The sequence below is a fragment of the Crocuta crocuta genome, unplaced genomic scaffold (assembly GCF_008692635.1).
Source record: "Crocuta crocuta isolate KB4526 unplaced genomic scaffold, BGI_CrCroc_1.0 scaffold556, whole genome shotgun sequence".
Lineage (NCBI taxonomy): Eukaryota > Metazoa > Chordata > Mammalia > Carnivora > Hyaenidae > Crocuta > Crocuta crocuta.
Genome location: NW_027527436.1, coordinates 2,063,572 through 2,080,284, shown reverse-complemented (window position 1 = coordinate 2,080,284; position 16,713 = coordinate 2,063,572). Strand labels below are relative to the sequence as shown.

The 16,713-nt window shown below is 37.4% G+C and overlaps 1 protein-coding gene and 1 long non-coding RNA gene across 5 annotated transcripts in view; one reads left to right on the top strand and one right to left on the bottom strand.

The window, feature by feature from the left end:
- Positions 1-16,713, bottom strand: part of KCTD3 (potassium channel tetramerization domain containing 3) — an 81,922-nt gene that overhangs the window by 48,621 nt on the left and 16,588 nt on the right. For 2 of the 4 annotated variants that reach the window (XM_077759412.1, XM_077759420.1), the window contains exons 2-3: positions 9,380-9,520; positions 8,355-8,538 (exon numbers count right to left, since the gene is read on the bottom strand). The exons of 1 other annotated variant lie outside the window; for it this stretch is intronic. The gene's annotated coding sequence lies outside the window, so the exon portion shown is untranslated. The remainder of the gene's footprint in view (positions 1-8,354; positions 8,539-9,379; positions 9,521-16,713) is intronic. One more of the 4 variants, XM_077759427.1, reaches the window with a different exon arrangement.
- Positions 3,065-15,393, top strand: LOC144227718 (uncharacterized). Its single transcript, XR_013334030.1, has 4 exons — positions 3,065-3,232; positions 4,068-4,118; positions 14,374-14,423; positions 15,048-15,393. It is a non-coding gene; the product is annotated as an uncharacterized LOC144227718 (long non-coding RNA).

Genomic DNA, 16,713 nt, shown 5'->3' with positions numbered 1-16,713 from the left:
CCCCCCCCCCCCAAAAAATCACTATGTTCTGGAGGCTATCAAATTAATTCCAAATAAGGATCACTTATAACTTGTGATCTTTCATGTTCACTCATTATTCAACAGACGGCCAGATAACTCAAATTTCATGTTACGTAGAAAATTACACATTTTCTAATTTGTAACTGTAATTCTAATTCCAAATTCTGAGCTTAAAATTTGAGCCCACCAATTTTTCTTTTGTCAAACAAAAGACACATGGGAAAAGGAAAAAAATAAAAAACCCACAGAAAGTAAAAACTAGGTTCCAAGTATGACTTCATAAAAATGACATGAAATTACGTGGGGCACCTGGGTGGTTCAATCAGTTAAGCATACAACTCTTAGGTTTCGGCTCAGGTCATGATCTCATGGTTCATGACATCTAGCCCCACACTGGGTTCTGCCCTGACAGCTCGGAGTCTGCTCTCGGGATTCTCTCTCTCTGCCCCTCCCCCGTTCATGCAGGTATGCCTATACTCTCTCCCAAGAATAAACTTTAAAAAAATAGATAAACTTTAAAGAAAAAAAAAACTATATTGACAAGCATAATTTTCTGCAATTTATATGAAAGCCTTGTCTAACATTTTTTATCTCATACCCACAGTGTGCCAAGGGCCATGTCCAATCTGATCTCAGCAGAAGTGTTACTAAAGATATTAGCATAACTACATTTACAGTTCTTGCTCTTTGCCTCCAAAATTAACTCGGAAGCAATGTAATTAAAATTATTTATTCTTCAATGTTACTAAGCCACCAACCCTTACACTTTCCATTTTCACTTCAAATTCCTTTATCAAACTTGTAAGGCTGGTACTATCACTGTCATTTTACATTTTAGGAAAACTAAGCACTAAAAAATAACTCGCTCTGTGTTGCTGAGCTAGTTAGAGGCAAAGCCAGGAACTGGAACCCAGATCTGCAGGATTCCAAAGTCCTTTGTCCATAAATGCCCCGCCAGCCGGTCCCAGACCTGTCTCGTGAGGCCTCAACTCGTACTCATTCATACAGAATTCATCACAAATTGAGTTGGGTTTCTTTGACTTCTTTAGTTTTGGGTTTGTTTTTTTTTTTTTGGTAAATAATGTTAATCCTAAGTGAAACCTCATCTTCTCTACTTCCTGAATTACCCATACAGTGTTATATAAATCATAAAAATTGCTCATTTCTATAATTTCTTTGAATATGTCCAATTTCATAACCTTCTTCTCTTGGGGGGGGAGGGGGAAGACCTTACCTATGTAACATATGCTTCCCTGCTCATAATACACTATCGAGTTTTACTGTATCACCTCAGAGCCTACCTCCATTCTAGCCGCAGGTACCTCTCCCAGGGGCAATTCCTCAACTTTATTGAGAAGCAAATCAGGATTTTTTTTTTTTTTTTACAATGACTTAAGTGACTGTTAATCTGTTTTGTACAAGATACAGATGACTTCTGGATCCTTTCTAGCTCTAAACTGCTGCAAGAGTCTATGATTCAAAGTAACTCAAGAACATGGCCTGAGAACACTTGAAGTTGGATGTCCTATTTTCTATAGGCCTTGTCATTACTTATTTTATAAACCGTGTTATCCTAGCAAATCTAAAGTTTGTGTGTGTTCTTTTTTTACTTATGCTCTCATTCCTATCTAACAACTTTTGCATGTCTTCTAAATTGTTCAATCCAATAATATACTTATCTTTCTGTATTCTTTGCTAATATCGTCACTTAGAAAAACTTAGACCGTTATAAAATCAAGTTCCATAAACAGCCAAATAAAATAAAATGTTTCAGCTCCAAAATGGCTGCCTTTTATGATTAAAAAATTTAAGTTGAATTCTATAGTCATTACCAAGAGTTCACTCATGAAACCATCTACTTCCAGTACGCAGTAAATAACAATACATTTAATTTTTATCGTAATAGTAATATCTCAATAGTTTAGAATGCCTGAAAATAAATATGATCCACAATCTATAATAATTAGGAACGAGTGTAAGTATTTTAAATGACTACAGTGCTATTCCTCAGCATTAACACACACTGAAGGTCGACTCTAGAGGGGTATTCCTTTGCATCCATACATTGCCAAAACTGCAAAATTTTCATGCGGTTTTAAGGAAATAAATCCACTTTTTACATGAGGACGCATGTCTTCTCCAGAAGACCAGTAAGCATTCAGGGCAATAGTGTATCTTACACTGCTAAACGGTTTTGCATCAGGAGATGAGGGAAAAGAACAGGGAAAAAATGAAGAATTACTGTCGCTTGTGTTGAATTCTCTAGTACACTTAGAAAAGGATTAAATGGTTAAGATTAAAGAACAATACATTTGTATCCCTATGGTTCACAATGTTGTTCTGCATTTTAAAAAATATTACTTAACGTCTTAGATGTTGAAATCCTTTCATGTTCTCGATCACCCCATCGTTCATCTCCTACCAAGCTTAAAACTCAGCCACCCTTTTCCTTCAAACAGAGCTGGCAAAGTCCCATTTTTGAGGAGGAGTGACTCATACGCCATACCAAATCCACAGAAAATGATTTTCCCCCCCAACAAGCTTAATAAAAGGCACAGCCGGGGAGTGATCACAGGCCAGAGGGAGGAGAAAGCGCTTTCAGTCTGTCTGCTCTGAGTAGTGCCAAAATCCAAAGCTTCCCAGCACCAACTGTTCAAATTGCAGCTCCTGGACGCACTGCCCTGAAGGTTGAACAGATCCTTCAAAGCCATGCGCCCAGAAACTCTGAAAACAACTAACGACGTACTGCAAACCTACTGTATGTACTCCATCCACAGAAATCCTCTGAGATTACAAACACTCCTTAATTAGGAGGGGGAAGAGCACTGTACTGTCTTACCCACGCCCACCGACACCTTGTTCAGCGAAAAGAAAAGGGAGGCAGTTGCATCTGCAAAACCCAAACCACAAGGCCAGGCTTCTACCAAATAAATTCCTCAAATACCCTCTAAGGTTAGGAGAGGAAGGTTTTCGGTGTCCCTCTGGGCCTGATAGTTTACAAAGGGGGAGGGACAAAGGTTGGCATTCTAGGAAGGCGGCNCGATCCCAGCCTGTTTCTTTATACATTTAAGGTTTTCTAGCACCAGGAGTCAGATTCTCCACGCAGGGGGCAAGTCTGGGCAAACCGTCCGAAGCAACTTTATGGTCTCCCTTCACGCGGATTTGGGAGGCGAAGGGAAAATTTCCTGGACGTAGTAGTTGATGCCTAAATGTAAGAAGTGGACATGCAGTGAAAATTTGGGGACTTTATGACTTTTTAAAATAGCGTTTATCTCAGCAAATTCGTTAGTGTATTACCCTCTTCAGTCTCAACCCTAGTCCCCCAAGCAGCTTTGTTTTTTGTTTTGTTAAGCAGGGAAGGAAGCAAAAAGACAAAAACAAACAACCCCTAGCATGTGTGGGGCAATGTGTTTCTGGAATATAGTAAGCGCTCGGTGTTAGACACACACAAATACACACTTTAAGAATTGTTTACTTTAAATAGGATATATATTGGAATCCGAAAACTTAGAGGCTACTAGAGTGTGTGTATGTGTGTATATATACTTACATGTAATTTTTAATTTTTTTTTTAATTTTAGAGGGGGGGGCAGAGGCAGAGAGAGAATCCCAAACAAGCTCCACACTCAGTGGGGAACTGATGGGGCCTCCATCCCACCTCACCTGCCCCCATCCTGACCCTGCCAAAATCAAGAGTCCCGCAATCAATTGACTGAGCCACCCAGCAGACCCCTAAAGTATATTTTTAAAAACATAATACTGGAATACCTGATGTTAGCTAACATATTTCAGAGTTCATTAGTTTGTGGTACTAAACTCTATTAAAAAGAAACAGACTCAAGATGGAGTCACTTTTGCTAAACCCCATCAAGACTTAATACCTAATCAGGGTAACTTGCTGGCTCATTGGGAAGAGCATGGGACTCTTGATCTTGGGGTGGTGAGTTCAAGCTCCGCCTGGGGTGTAGAGATTACTTAGAAATAAAATCTTAAAAAAAAAAAAAACACTTAATGCCTAACCTAATTGCAGTTTAAACGTCTTCTAGGACCTGGAATTTAAAACAATTAATCTGGGAGCGCCTGAGTGACTCAGTCAGGTAAGCCACCAACTCTTGATTTCGGGCTTAGGTCATGATCTCATGGTTCCATTAGTTCAAGCCTTACATAGGGCGCTGCGCTTACAGAGTTTGCTTTGGATTCTCTCTCTCCTCTCTCTGCCCCTCCCCTGCTTGCATTCTCTCACTCTGTCTCTCTCTCAAAATAAAACAACTAAATAAGTAAAATAATAATAATAATAATAATAAAGCATTTAGTCTGGAATTTCTCAATCAGCATTTGTGAGGAAACGTGCCAGATAAGCCTCCTTGTCCTCCCCTAAAGGAAGGTAACCCTACCTGGAATAATTTAATCTTTTAACCTCTCTGCCCTACTCTCTTTCTGCCTCTTTTTTTGTACCTGCCTTTATTTTGTACCACTCTTAGGACCTACCCCATTCATGACTTGTTGAATAAAGCCAATGAGATCTTCAAATTTACTCAGTTGGATTTTAACAACTCTTACCATGAATTGTGTTTTTTTTTTAAATAGTTTTACCATAAGAATTAAAACTGAAGACCTGCATGATGTTATGATTTTATTTTCATTGTCATAATAATTTTAAAAAAATCACTGCTGGAAAATGTACCAGTGATATGATGGCTTTATCCAAATTTGATTTAAAAGAGGCTAGCACTACTTATAAGATAAATATTATTTACCCCAGTTAACAATGATGATAATAATAGCCCATTTGTATTACTAAAAAACAAAATTCAACTGAGTAGATTTAAAGATCTAATTGGCTTTATTAAACAAGTCATGAATCAAGGGCAGCTGCCATCCAGCAAGTAGAGTGGGGCTCTGAGGAACTGTACAAAATGCAAGGTTTTTATAGGAAGGAAGGTGGGGCAAGAAAGTTATCAGCAAAAGACAAGAAAGGACTGTTTCTGGCAAGATCACCTTCCCTTGCAAGGAGGAACAGGGAGGGGTCTTATTCAGATTACCTCATCTTTTGGAGGGTAGAGAAGGCCCATGTGACAGATTATTTTATTGGTGCTCTCAGAAAATTCTTGACTGCCTGGCTAAAACTTACATTTCTGGGGGAGGTTGAAACTGCAGTCAGGTTACGTATGAAACCTGCCCAGCTGGCACTTAAACTTGGCCTGAGTGATGCCATTCGGGGCCTGTGGGTTTCTTTTTAACAATATTTATTAAGGATTTATCACATGCTAGATGGTTTACATATTTTTGTCATTTTTTTTTCTTTATAACTATTATCATCACTATTTTTGAAATGAAAAAATCTGAGACCAAAAATGATCAGGAAACTTGTTCACAATTACATAGCTGGCAAGTGGCATAGCAGGAATTTGTAGGCAGGCAAAGGAGTTTCAGGGTCTCTCTGTTTCCTAAACCTTCACTTTATACTGAGAAGACGAGTAACAGTTTAGATTAAGGAGCAGCAAACTAAGAATCTCTCATACTTTAAACAGTGTTAGTTAGCTATCTTTGCTCTAACCAGTAATGTCCACTCCTATCAGGATCTGAAACTTTCCTTTCAAATTTGCAGTATAAAATAGGTGGTAAAAGGGCTTAATTTTTCCTATGCTCATACCTTGGAAGAATGTAAAAGAACACTTACTAACAGATTTTTGCCTTCAATGAATTCAAGAGGTAACCTGGAGTTGGACTAAGCCCTAGGGTTGTGATTTATAACAAGAAATATATATTTGGTCTTCATTCTCTATTCTGGGAACGAACTCTTAAAAACCATTGTACCTTCCCAAGTGATGAGAGCAATCAATGTTTCTTTTGTTAGGTTAATGAGGTGACTTTTGGAAAGCACTAAGTAACCTAACAGGGGCTGGTTGCTAGAGGACCCAACCCTGTGATTAGTGTGTTGGAAATTTTAGTCCCACCACCCCCAGCTCCCACCTCTAGGAAGAATCAGTTACCAATGGTCAGTGCTTTAATCAATGAAGCTTTTGTAAAACCCCAAAGGAACAGGGTTTAGAGAGCTTCCAGGTTGGTGAACACATAAAGATTCAGGGAGAGTGGCACTCTCTGAGAGGGCATCGAAGCTCCATACCCTCTTCCCATCTTGCTCTTTGGATCTCTTCCACCTGGCTATTCCTGAGATGTATCCTTTTTTAATACACCCATGATCCAGTGAGTAAATGGGTTACTTGGGTTCTGTGAGCTGTTCTAACAAGTTAATCAAACCCAAGAAGGGGGTTGTGTGAACCTATCATTTGTAGCCAGTCAGTCAGAAGCACGGTAACAACTTGGAGTTGGAGCTGGTGTCTGAAGTCCAAAGAGTGAATTGGGGGAACTTCCAATCTGCAGCCAGTCAGTCAGAAGCATAAGTAACAAGCTATTGTTATTGGCCTCTGAAGTAGAGGACACTCTTATAGGACTGAGCCCTTAGCCTATGGAATCTGATACCACTGCCAGGTAGATAGATAGTGTCAGAATTCAGTTGAGTTTTGGCACCCCCAATTGATGTCCAGAGAATTGCTTGATGGTGGTAGGAAATCCCTCCCTTTTCCACTGTGGAATTGTGTGCAGAATCTCTTAGTAGGCATTCAAGTGAGATGTTGAGTAGGCAGTTGTATATAGGAGTTGGAAGAGAGATTCAAACTGAAAACGCTCTTAAACTTTACTGAACTAAAACTTTGGAGGAGGGGGCACCTGGGTGACTCTGTGGGTTAAGCATCTGATTCTTGGTTTCAACTCAGGTCATGATCTCACAGATTAACAGGTTTGAGCCCTGCATCCTGCATGCTGCCAATATGGAGCCTGCTTGGGATTCTCTATCTCTTCCTCTGTCTCTGCCCTACCCTGATCACTGTCTCTGAAAAAACAAAAACAAACAAAAACAAAAATCTTTGGGGAATTAGCGGTATTTAAATGGCTCCTAGAGCCACTGGACTGCCTGAGATCATAAGGGAGAGAATGTAGAAGGAGACAAAAATAGAGATCAGAAGGGAACCCTTGACTATTCATCAACATTTCCTCAGATGGAGGAAAACCAAGGGAGAAGAGGGTCCAGTGAGATAATAGGCCAAATAAAAAACTGAGAATTGACGATTGGATTTAGCAACGTGAAGGAAATTGGTGACCTTTTAAGTAAGAAGAATTCTAGTTCAGGAATGAGAGAAATGGCATGGTTGGTGGGGTTTTGCTGTAAAGAAAAGAAATAGATACTTGTAAGCAGGGAAAGTAAGGTCAAGAGAAGGCTTTGTAAAGACGGTAAAAGAAATAACCATATACTGAGGGAAACCAGTTAGTAGAGAGAAAAAAGTGGTAATTCAAGAGAGGTAGAAGATAATGATCAGAGTTATGTCTTGAAGTAGATGAAGGAAGACCACATGTAGCCAACGAATAAAGATAAACTGAGCCAAAAAGAGAATCGATAATTTGCCTAGTGTTTGCTGTTGCCTTGCTGTTACTGTTATCTTCTGAGCCACTTTAAGTGTAGATATACCCTTATTTGGTTATGTCTCTAATGATATATTCTATGTACCAGATTTTAAAACCATTGGCTTGAGATTACTGACAGTAATTGGGAAAACTTTCTCCCATGGGACTGTCCATATCTAAAGGCAAGCCATAGAAAAGGGAAAAGGACTCGGAAATTCACTGGATCCTGTCCCTCAGACCTGTTCAAACAAAGCACATTCCTAGTCTGATGGCACATTCACCAAAGAAGCTGTGGTTTAAGGGAAGATGTAGGACATTAATCTGGAAAGATTGGTGAAGGGACAGAATGACATCTACCCTCCAGGCCAGTGGTATGAGGATTATAGGAAAGAAATTAGACTAGAGTTAAGAAGGAAGCAAGAGAATCAGTGTCCATAGGGGAGAATCCACTTTTACTCTGTGCCAAGAACATTTAGAAAAGAGGTTGATGGTGAAGGTAATTTTTCATATAAGGGACCATAAATTCCAAATTACACCTTAGAAGGGTTGTGTTTGGGAGGAAAATAGTGAAGAATGAGATATGACCTGTGAGTGCTGGATTTTTGTGCAGAACAATATAAAATGGGAAAATCAGTATAAATAGATTACTCCTGAGGTTCTCTTTAGGCAGATTGTGGTTATGATTCGGAGAAGGTTTTGTTTAATTTTCGGGTATGGATGAAGCCTAGAAAGTTCAATCAACACCCCCAGGAAACTATTTCTTTAAAGACTTTATAAAGTCTTTCAAGGTCTACAAGGTCTGAGATGATCTCACATACCATCTATTGGCATTCAGTCTCCCTCTGCCATCTTCTTCCCATGTCCCTTCTTACCTCTCTACTCCATTCCGGGTACACCGGCCACCTTGTTATTATCCCCAAATGGTAAATATGCTCCAGCTCAGGGTTTTACACCTTGCCTTTTCCTCTGCTTAAAGTTTTTCCTTGAGACAGACAAAAGGCCCACTTCTTCAGGACTCTGCTCAAATGTCACCTTACCAGGGAAATGTTTGTTCTTCTAATCAGAGAAACAAAATAGAACCATAAAAAAATAACTAATCTGAAAGAAGGCATAAAAAGAGTGAAGCAAGAAAAAGAATAGATGACAAAAATAGAAAACAATTAGCATGATGGTAGATTTAAACCCAGCCATATCAATGATCACATTATATGTTAATGGTTTAAACACTCCAGTTAAAAGGCAACATTTGTCAGACTAGATAAAAAAGCAAGATGAAACAATATACCACCTAAAAGAGAACTTTTAAGATATAAGATCACAAATAAGTTAAAAATTAAAGAATGAAAAAAGATGAAAATGAGCCATATGCAATGAACTGAATGTTTGGATCCCCTCCCAAATTCATATATATGTTAAAGTTCTACTCCCAAATATGATAGTATGTGAAGGGGGAGGGGCTTAGGAAGAAATTAGGTCACGAAGGTGGAGCCCTCATGAATGGGATTAGTACCATTATAAAAGGGATGGCAAAGAGCTCTCTTGCCCTCTTTCTGTCATGTGAGGATACAGTAAGAAGAATGCACTCTGCAACACAGAAAAGAGCCATCACCAGAACCCAACAAATGCGGGCACCCTTATCTCAGACTCCCAGCCTCCAGCGTTCCAACATGAAAATTTTTCTTGTTTATAAGCCACCCAGTCTATGGTAGTTTGTCATAGCAGCCCAAACTAAGACTCCATACTAATACTACTCAAGAGAAAGCTGGGACAGATATATTAACATCAGACAAAGTCTATTTCAGTACAAAGAATATTACCAGAGATAAAGAAGATCATGCCAAAATGATAAACGAGCCTTGTCATCAAGACAACATAACAATTGAAAATATTTATGTACCTTGCATTCCTGGGTGGCTCAGTCAGTTAAGTGTCCAACTTTGGCTCAGGTCATGATCTCGCAATCCATGGGTTTGAGCTCTGCGTTAGGCTCTGTGCTGAAAGCCCAGAGCCTGAAGCCTGCTTCAGATTCTCTCTCTCTCTAAAAAATTAAAACATTAAAAAAAGTTATATATCTAATAACTGAACTTAAATATAGGAAGAAAAAACTGGTAGGACTGTAAAGAGAAATAGGCAATTCCATAATTATTGACAGTATTTTTTTTAAATATTTTTTTTTATTTATTTCTAGGAAAGAGAGAGACAGCGTGAGCAGGGGAGGGTCAGAGAGAGAGGGAGACACAGACTCTGATATAGGCTCCAGGCTCTGAGCTGGCAGTCAGCACAGAGCCCGACGCGGGGCTTGAACCCACGAACCACGAGATCATGACCTAAGTGAAAGTCGGACGCTCAACCAACTAAGCCACCCAGGTGCCCCTGTTTCAGTATTTTTATTGCAATAATTGGTAGATGAAAAATCAGTAAAGACAAAGATTTGAACGATACTATCAACTAAGATAACTTGTTGACATTTGTAGAACATTCCACTCAACAATAGCAAAATGCACATGCTTTTCAAGTGCTCACAGAACTTTTACCAAGATAGACCATATTCTGGACCATAACACAATTCTTATAAATTTAGAAAGATTCAAGTTACACAAATTATGATCTCTGGCTGTAATGCCATTATGTAAGAAATAAACAAGAAAGAAAGAAGGATATCTGGAATATCCCCAAATATTTGAAGACTGCATAACACAGTTCTGATTAATGTATAGGGTATAAGGAAATTAAAATTGTTCAAAGGGAAGGTGTTTTGAAACTGAATATGTAAATGTACAGGAGCCTGCTAAAGCAATAATTATAATTTTTTAGTGCTTAGCTTACGTATTAGAAAATAATGACCTCAGGGTCAACCTTAAGAAACTAGGAAAGGAATAGCAAAATAAAATCAAAGTGAGCAGAAGAAAGGAAATAATAAAGTTCAAAGTAGAAATCAATGAAATAGAAAAGAGAAAAACAACATAACCAACAATGGGTCTTTGAAGAGATTAATTAAATTGATGAACCTCTAGCCAGGCTAATTTGGAAAAAAAAGACACACATGATGTATCTCAGGAATGAGAGAGGTGACAATACAACTGATTATATAGATATTAAAGGAAAATAAGGAGGTGTTCTGAACAAGTATGCCCATAAATTTGACACTTACATGAAATGGACAAATTCTTCAAAAAATACAAACTACCAAGACTCAGGAAGAAATAGATAACCTGGACAGCTGTTTCTAGGAAAGAATTGTAATTTGTAGTTTAGAATCCTCTCACAAAGGGGCGCCTGGGTGGCTCAGTCAGTTAAGGGTCTGACTCTTGGTTTGGGCTCAGATCCTGATCTCATGATTTGCAAGTTTGAGCTCTACACTGGGCTCCATGCTGACAGTGCGGAGCCTACTTGGGATTCTCTCTCTCTGCATGTCACCCACTCACACGCTCTCTCTTTCTCTCTCCCAAAATAAATAAATACACTTAAAAAAAATCTTCTCACAAAGAAAATTCTAGGCACAGATGACTTCACTGGTGAATTCTGCTTATATTTAAGGGAAAAAAAAGTATCAGTTTTCTATAACCCTTTCACAAAATGTAAGAATTGGGAAAGAATTTCCAACTCATTCTTTGAGGACAGCATTCCCTGATACTAAATAAGAAAGAGATACAAATAAACTACAGACCAATTTCCCTCATGAAAGATACTAACTAAAGAATGTTAAATAAAGGTAGTCTTTAGGGAGGTGTGGGCAGATGAATCTAGATGCGTAAATGTTTAACAAAATACTAGCAAACAATGCAGAAAAATGCAAAATAATAATATATCCACAATGAGATGGAGTTCTTCCTAGGAATGCATGTGTCTCTTTTATAAGGGGACCAGTCACTGAATTTACAGACCGCTCTAAATCCAAGATGATCTCATCTCAAGATCCCTAACTTAATTACATCTGCAAAAATCCAATTTCCAAATAAACTCACATTCACAGGTTTCAGGGCTTAGGGCTTAGACAAATCTTTTGGGAACCACTATTTACATGTTTTTCCAAAAACGATTACTCAGATATCTGTATCAGCTTTAATTTGTAATGGCCAAAAACTAGAAACAATCCAACTATTCATCATCAGGCAAAAGGCTAAACCAATTCCATTCCTTGTAATGAACACTTCTCAACAACAAAAAGGAGTGAAGTACTATACATAAAAACCCAGATAAGTGTAAAAATAATTAAATGAGTGTAAATATAAGAACCCAAACAAAAAAAGAGTAGGTAGGACATGATTCCATTTATATAAAATTCTAGAAAATGTAAACCAGTGTCTAATCATAGAAAATGGACAGGTCAGTGGTTTTCTGGGGATGAGAGATGGAAAAGTATTTGGTAGAGAATATTACAAAGGGGTACAAGGAAACATTTTGGGTGATGGTTATGTTCATTATTTTGATTGTGGTGGTGATTTTCTGTGTGTACACATCTACCCAAATTCAATAAATACTATATGCTTTAAATAAGTACAGTTTATTGTATTTGAATTATACCTCAAGTGCATTGTCAAAAACAATGTTTCCTCATGGATCCTGCCATGTTCTAATCATCTGTGGAAACTTCTGGAAATAATACTTAGCCACTCTCACATTCCTCAATTTTTTTTTCCTTTTTCTTTTTCCCTATGTGCTATGAGACACTTAAGTTAGGGACTGCATCCCCTGGGCTCCCTTGCCCTCTGACTCCCAGTTGGTGCTAGTGGATGGGAGGTACAAGCTGTAGGTTCAGGGCATAGGGAGACAATGGCCCGGGCATTTATTTTTCCCTGTTTCTCCATAGTTCTGGAAGTGTTGGAGTTTTTCCTCTGGTCACACTTCATGTAAGGTATCCCTCTTTCAGAGGTTTAAATCTGGCTAGGTCTCGGGGCACCTGGGTGACTCAGTCGGTTAAGCGTCTGACTTCAGCTCAGGTCATGATCTCATGGTTTGTGGGTTCGGGCCCTGCGTCGGGCTCTGCGCTGACAGCCAGCTCGGAGCCTGGAGCCTGTTTCGGATTCTGTGTCTCCCCCTTTCTCTGACCCTCCCCTACTCAAGCTCTCTCTCTCTCTCTCTCTCTCAGAAATAAATTTAAAAAACATTTTAAAAAATTAAAAAAAAAAAAGAAATCTGGCCAGGTCTCCGGTAAACCATGTCTTCCCTTATAAAGGGAAAATGGCTTCCTGTTGTTTCTTCATTGTGTATTTTATCATCCCTTCCTGGATCCCTGAAATCTGCCCACATCTCCCTAAAGAGTACCTTTATTTAACACTCTTTAGTATCTTTCCATCTTTCCATCTCCCTCCTCCTTCTCTCTCTCTCTCTCTCTCTCTCTCTCTCTCACACACACACACACACACACACACACACACACACACTCCTCCTAAGGTAAAACAAGATGTTCTCAGTAACAGTACTCCTAACAGTAATGATACAATCTGCCAAATTTTCCCTGATCCACAATGGAAGAATCCACAATTACCAAGCAGAACTGTTTCAATTTTCCTTTTCCTATCTTCTTATTTCTGGACCAGTCATTGGTAAACTATGGCCCACAAGTCAAATCTGACTTACTATGTGTCTTTTTAAATAAAGTTTTATGGCAGCATAGTTTTATTGAAACACGGCCATGTTTATGGCTGTTTTTGCACTACAATGGCAGAGGTGAATGGTCATTACAGACAATATGGTCTTTGAAACCTATGACACTTGTTCTCTGGCCTTTTATAGAGAAAGTTGGTCAACCTAGGTCATACCTACTGATAGTTAATAGATCAGGCCCATTACCATAACTTTCCAAAGAACAGAGCAATCCTTGCCTTTAGACAAATAACTGGCAGAAGATTTAACATTATTATTTTTTTTCTTTTTTTGCCTGCAATCAAATTTTTAGGCAGGACTCTCTCGCCATTTTGTCACCATAAGTAGAAAGAGAGCAATATAATGATCTTCTTTCATCCCATCCAGAGGAAACTCCCAGAACTTGAGTTGTCCTTCCCGTTTACTCCTGATGTTGTGCAACGTTAAATCAGAAATGTGGGTTAGTTATTGAAGTTGAAATAGGGGATTTCTCATAAAGTTTGAAACCTTAAATACAACCAGATATAATATATGATTCGTATTTATACAAAATTGTGTACCAACAGTTCTGTAAAGTGTAGGAAGAGTTAAAACAGACTGCTTTGGCTACATGAACATTTCTATTTTGGAACAATTTCTCGGATGATGATATTGATTAATATATTCAGTGGAGTATTTCAAAAAGCATATATTATCAATGAGTAAAAGCCTCTCATAACCATTAGTCAATATATATTGAGTTTTCATTAAAAGTTAACAAATCATTATCTAAAAGGGCTGTGAAAACCATAAATACAAATCCCATCCCATCATCACAAGGTTTGAAATAAGAGGGAATTAATCAGAACAATTCTTCATGTGTTCAAATTGTGATATTATACCGCATGATTTAGTTTGTTCCTACAAAAGCCTAAAATATAGAAACATTTCCTCTATAATCGATGCTGTTTATCATTTCAGAGGGCATTGGAAAAATATTAAGTTTCATTATTTCAGAGGGACTGTATTTTCTTAATATGTCTGCTAACAGTTTGACACTCTTAGTATAGTGAATGTCTTAATAAAAAGAAGGCAGAATAACTTGAAGGACTTCATTTCAGTAAGATCTTTAACCAAAATTGGCTTCTGTGATGAGAACTATTTAAAAAAAAGCATCACCTTATTGTACAATATTGTAGAAAATATGTGGATGAAGAAATCTATACAATTGTATATGAATTTAGAGAAAGCACTTTCTAACCCTTTGATTTAAATAAGAAATAATATCACTATAGATTGGAACTCTGATCTCCTTTTTTTACTCAGAAATTTCTTTCTTCAAGTTACAGACTGGGTTTACATGATGAACAGAAAAAGTAAGTCAAACAAACAAGGTTTTTTGTTACTATTCAAAGTATTATATATAGGATATTTAAATGAATAAATATATTAATGCTAAATATAATTTGAGTATCAAAAGTTTCCATAGAATCTGAAAGATAGGTCTAGGAAAAATGTCATCATATTTTATCATTCCTATTATTTTGAGCACCATTAGGTATGGAGAAGATTATTACTTCAAACCTTTCTTCACCTAGCACATCCTAATTATTCTTTTTTGGTTGACCAAATTGTTCAGTCTTAATACTACTTTATAACAATTTATTATGATATGAGAACTCTCCTCTTTTGAGGTTTATAAAAGCCATTGAAAAGCCATTTTGCAGATAACATACAAAGAAATTTATCCAAAAATTTTCTGTGAGTGTTAATAAGTGGTAAATTTTAATCTGAATAATATTTTCTTATTATAGGGATCATTGTTTACATAAGTCTGATAGTCATTTAATTCAATCAATGAAATAATAATTCTATGTTTACCGTATAGCTTTGGCAGAGATTAAAATAATAATACATCAATCACACTTTAAATTATACTGTGATTCTCCATTCTTTCTCAACAGAAATGACCTTACATATTACAATCTCCATTGTCCTAGGTGGTGACTAGAGACCACAACTGTTCAGTGAATTCTACGTTACCTCTGGTTTATGGACAGAACCATATCCTAGCTAATGTAATAAAGGTTTCACAGGTATCAAGTTCCAGGTATCATTATGTAGTATTGTCCACCTAGTCTATAGGGATGACATTTCTTTATCTGTCCAACCCCAACAGATTATACCTCAGGGATGATAAATTATCTTTATATCTCTGGCAGTTAGTTTATTAGAGAACATTACCAAAGGCCTCACCCACCAGTCATACATTCTATCATATATAATGTTCATCATAGTTCACACACAGACATTTCTTTACCTCGGTTTCTACCAAACCTGACCACCGGCCTTTAGAGACAGAAGATTCAATAGTGATGAAAATGTCAAACCATTTTTCCTGAGTGAGGGAATAAGCTCATTACCAGAATTATTATAAGGAATGGTGCTCCATCAGAACCATTATTCAATTAACTATTCAATTAGAGATTTGTTGTTTTCCCAAGCTGATTTCCAGACACAGCTAACTTCTGTGCAGTTGTCCATACCCTGCTTTCCATCATAAACAGACAGCTATTTTAGCAACATATCATTTTGATTTATGGTCACACAGAGTGTAGATCTCTGGTGTTCATTGTCATCTCCCTTATCTCATACATTGGTGGTAATCCTCTCATGCTGTCTAAAAAAATAGCCAGGTGTGATCACGGTCTACACACCGTGAATAGAGTAATACCTGTAATTGATTACTTGCAAATTAAGCCATTAGGGTGTTGTGTATCTTCTTTTCTCCAGGTTATGCAGTTGGTCTTTAGATATAACTTACAGAATACCAGAAATAGAATCTTCATTCCCTGGAGGAAACAAGTCCCAAGTGGTTTTTGAAACACTGGCCATCAGTCAGCCCCAAAATTTCATCACAAGAAATATATCTAAGTGAGCCAAAGTGATAGACAGTTTACTGATACAAACCTTTGTCTGACCATTTCTTTGGAATAGGATTCTTAGTGCAGAATAGAAACATTTCTCCAGGTTCATAATTTTTCATTTTTAGGAGAGTGAAATCTGAGAACTTTGTAATCATTTTGATTGAATTGTTATAGAATACTTTAATAGTTACCCAGTTCATATTTTTAAATTGACATATACTAAAACATAAATAAATAATAAATTGAAACATACTGAACCATTAAAAAATTAATCCAATAAAAGGTGGGAGAAAGGGGCAAAGGGAACAATAATACCAATAACTAAACAACAATTAAACAGCTAATAAAAAATAATTCTCTAGAAAACAGCAAGTAAAATAGTAGGATTGAATCTAACCATATTAATAATTACATTTGCTATAAATGGTCTAATACCTCAATTAAAATTCAGAGATCGTCAGATTCTGTTTTTAAAAATCAAGACCCAAGTGTATTCTGTCTATAAGAAATCCACTTAAATAAAAACACATAAATAAAATAAAAATAAAAAGATAAAAGAGATATACCATGTGTGCCCGCTATTAATTTGTAGCCTCTTGGTTCCAAATTTTTACTTCATTGTCTCATTCATAAAAATAGATCTGCACCCTGCACCAGCTGGCATCAAACTAAATTTTGTCAGTCGAGGGCACTAGAGAGACATTGCAGGATGAAGGAGCAGGTTCCCAGAAAGCCCACC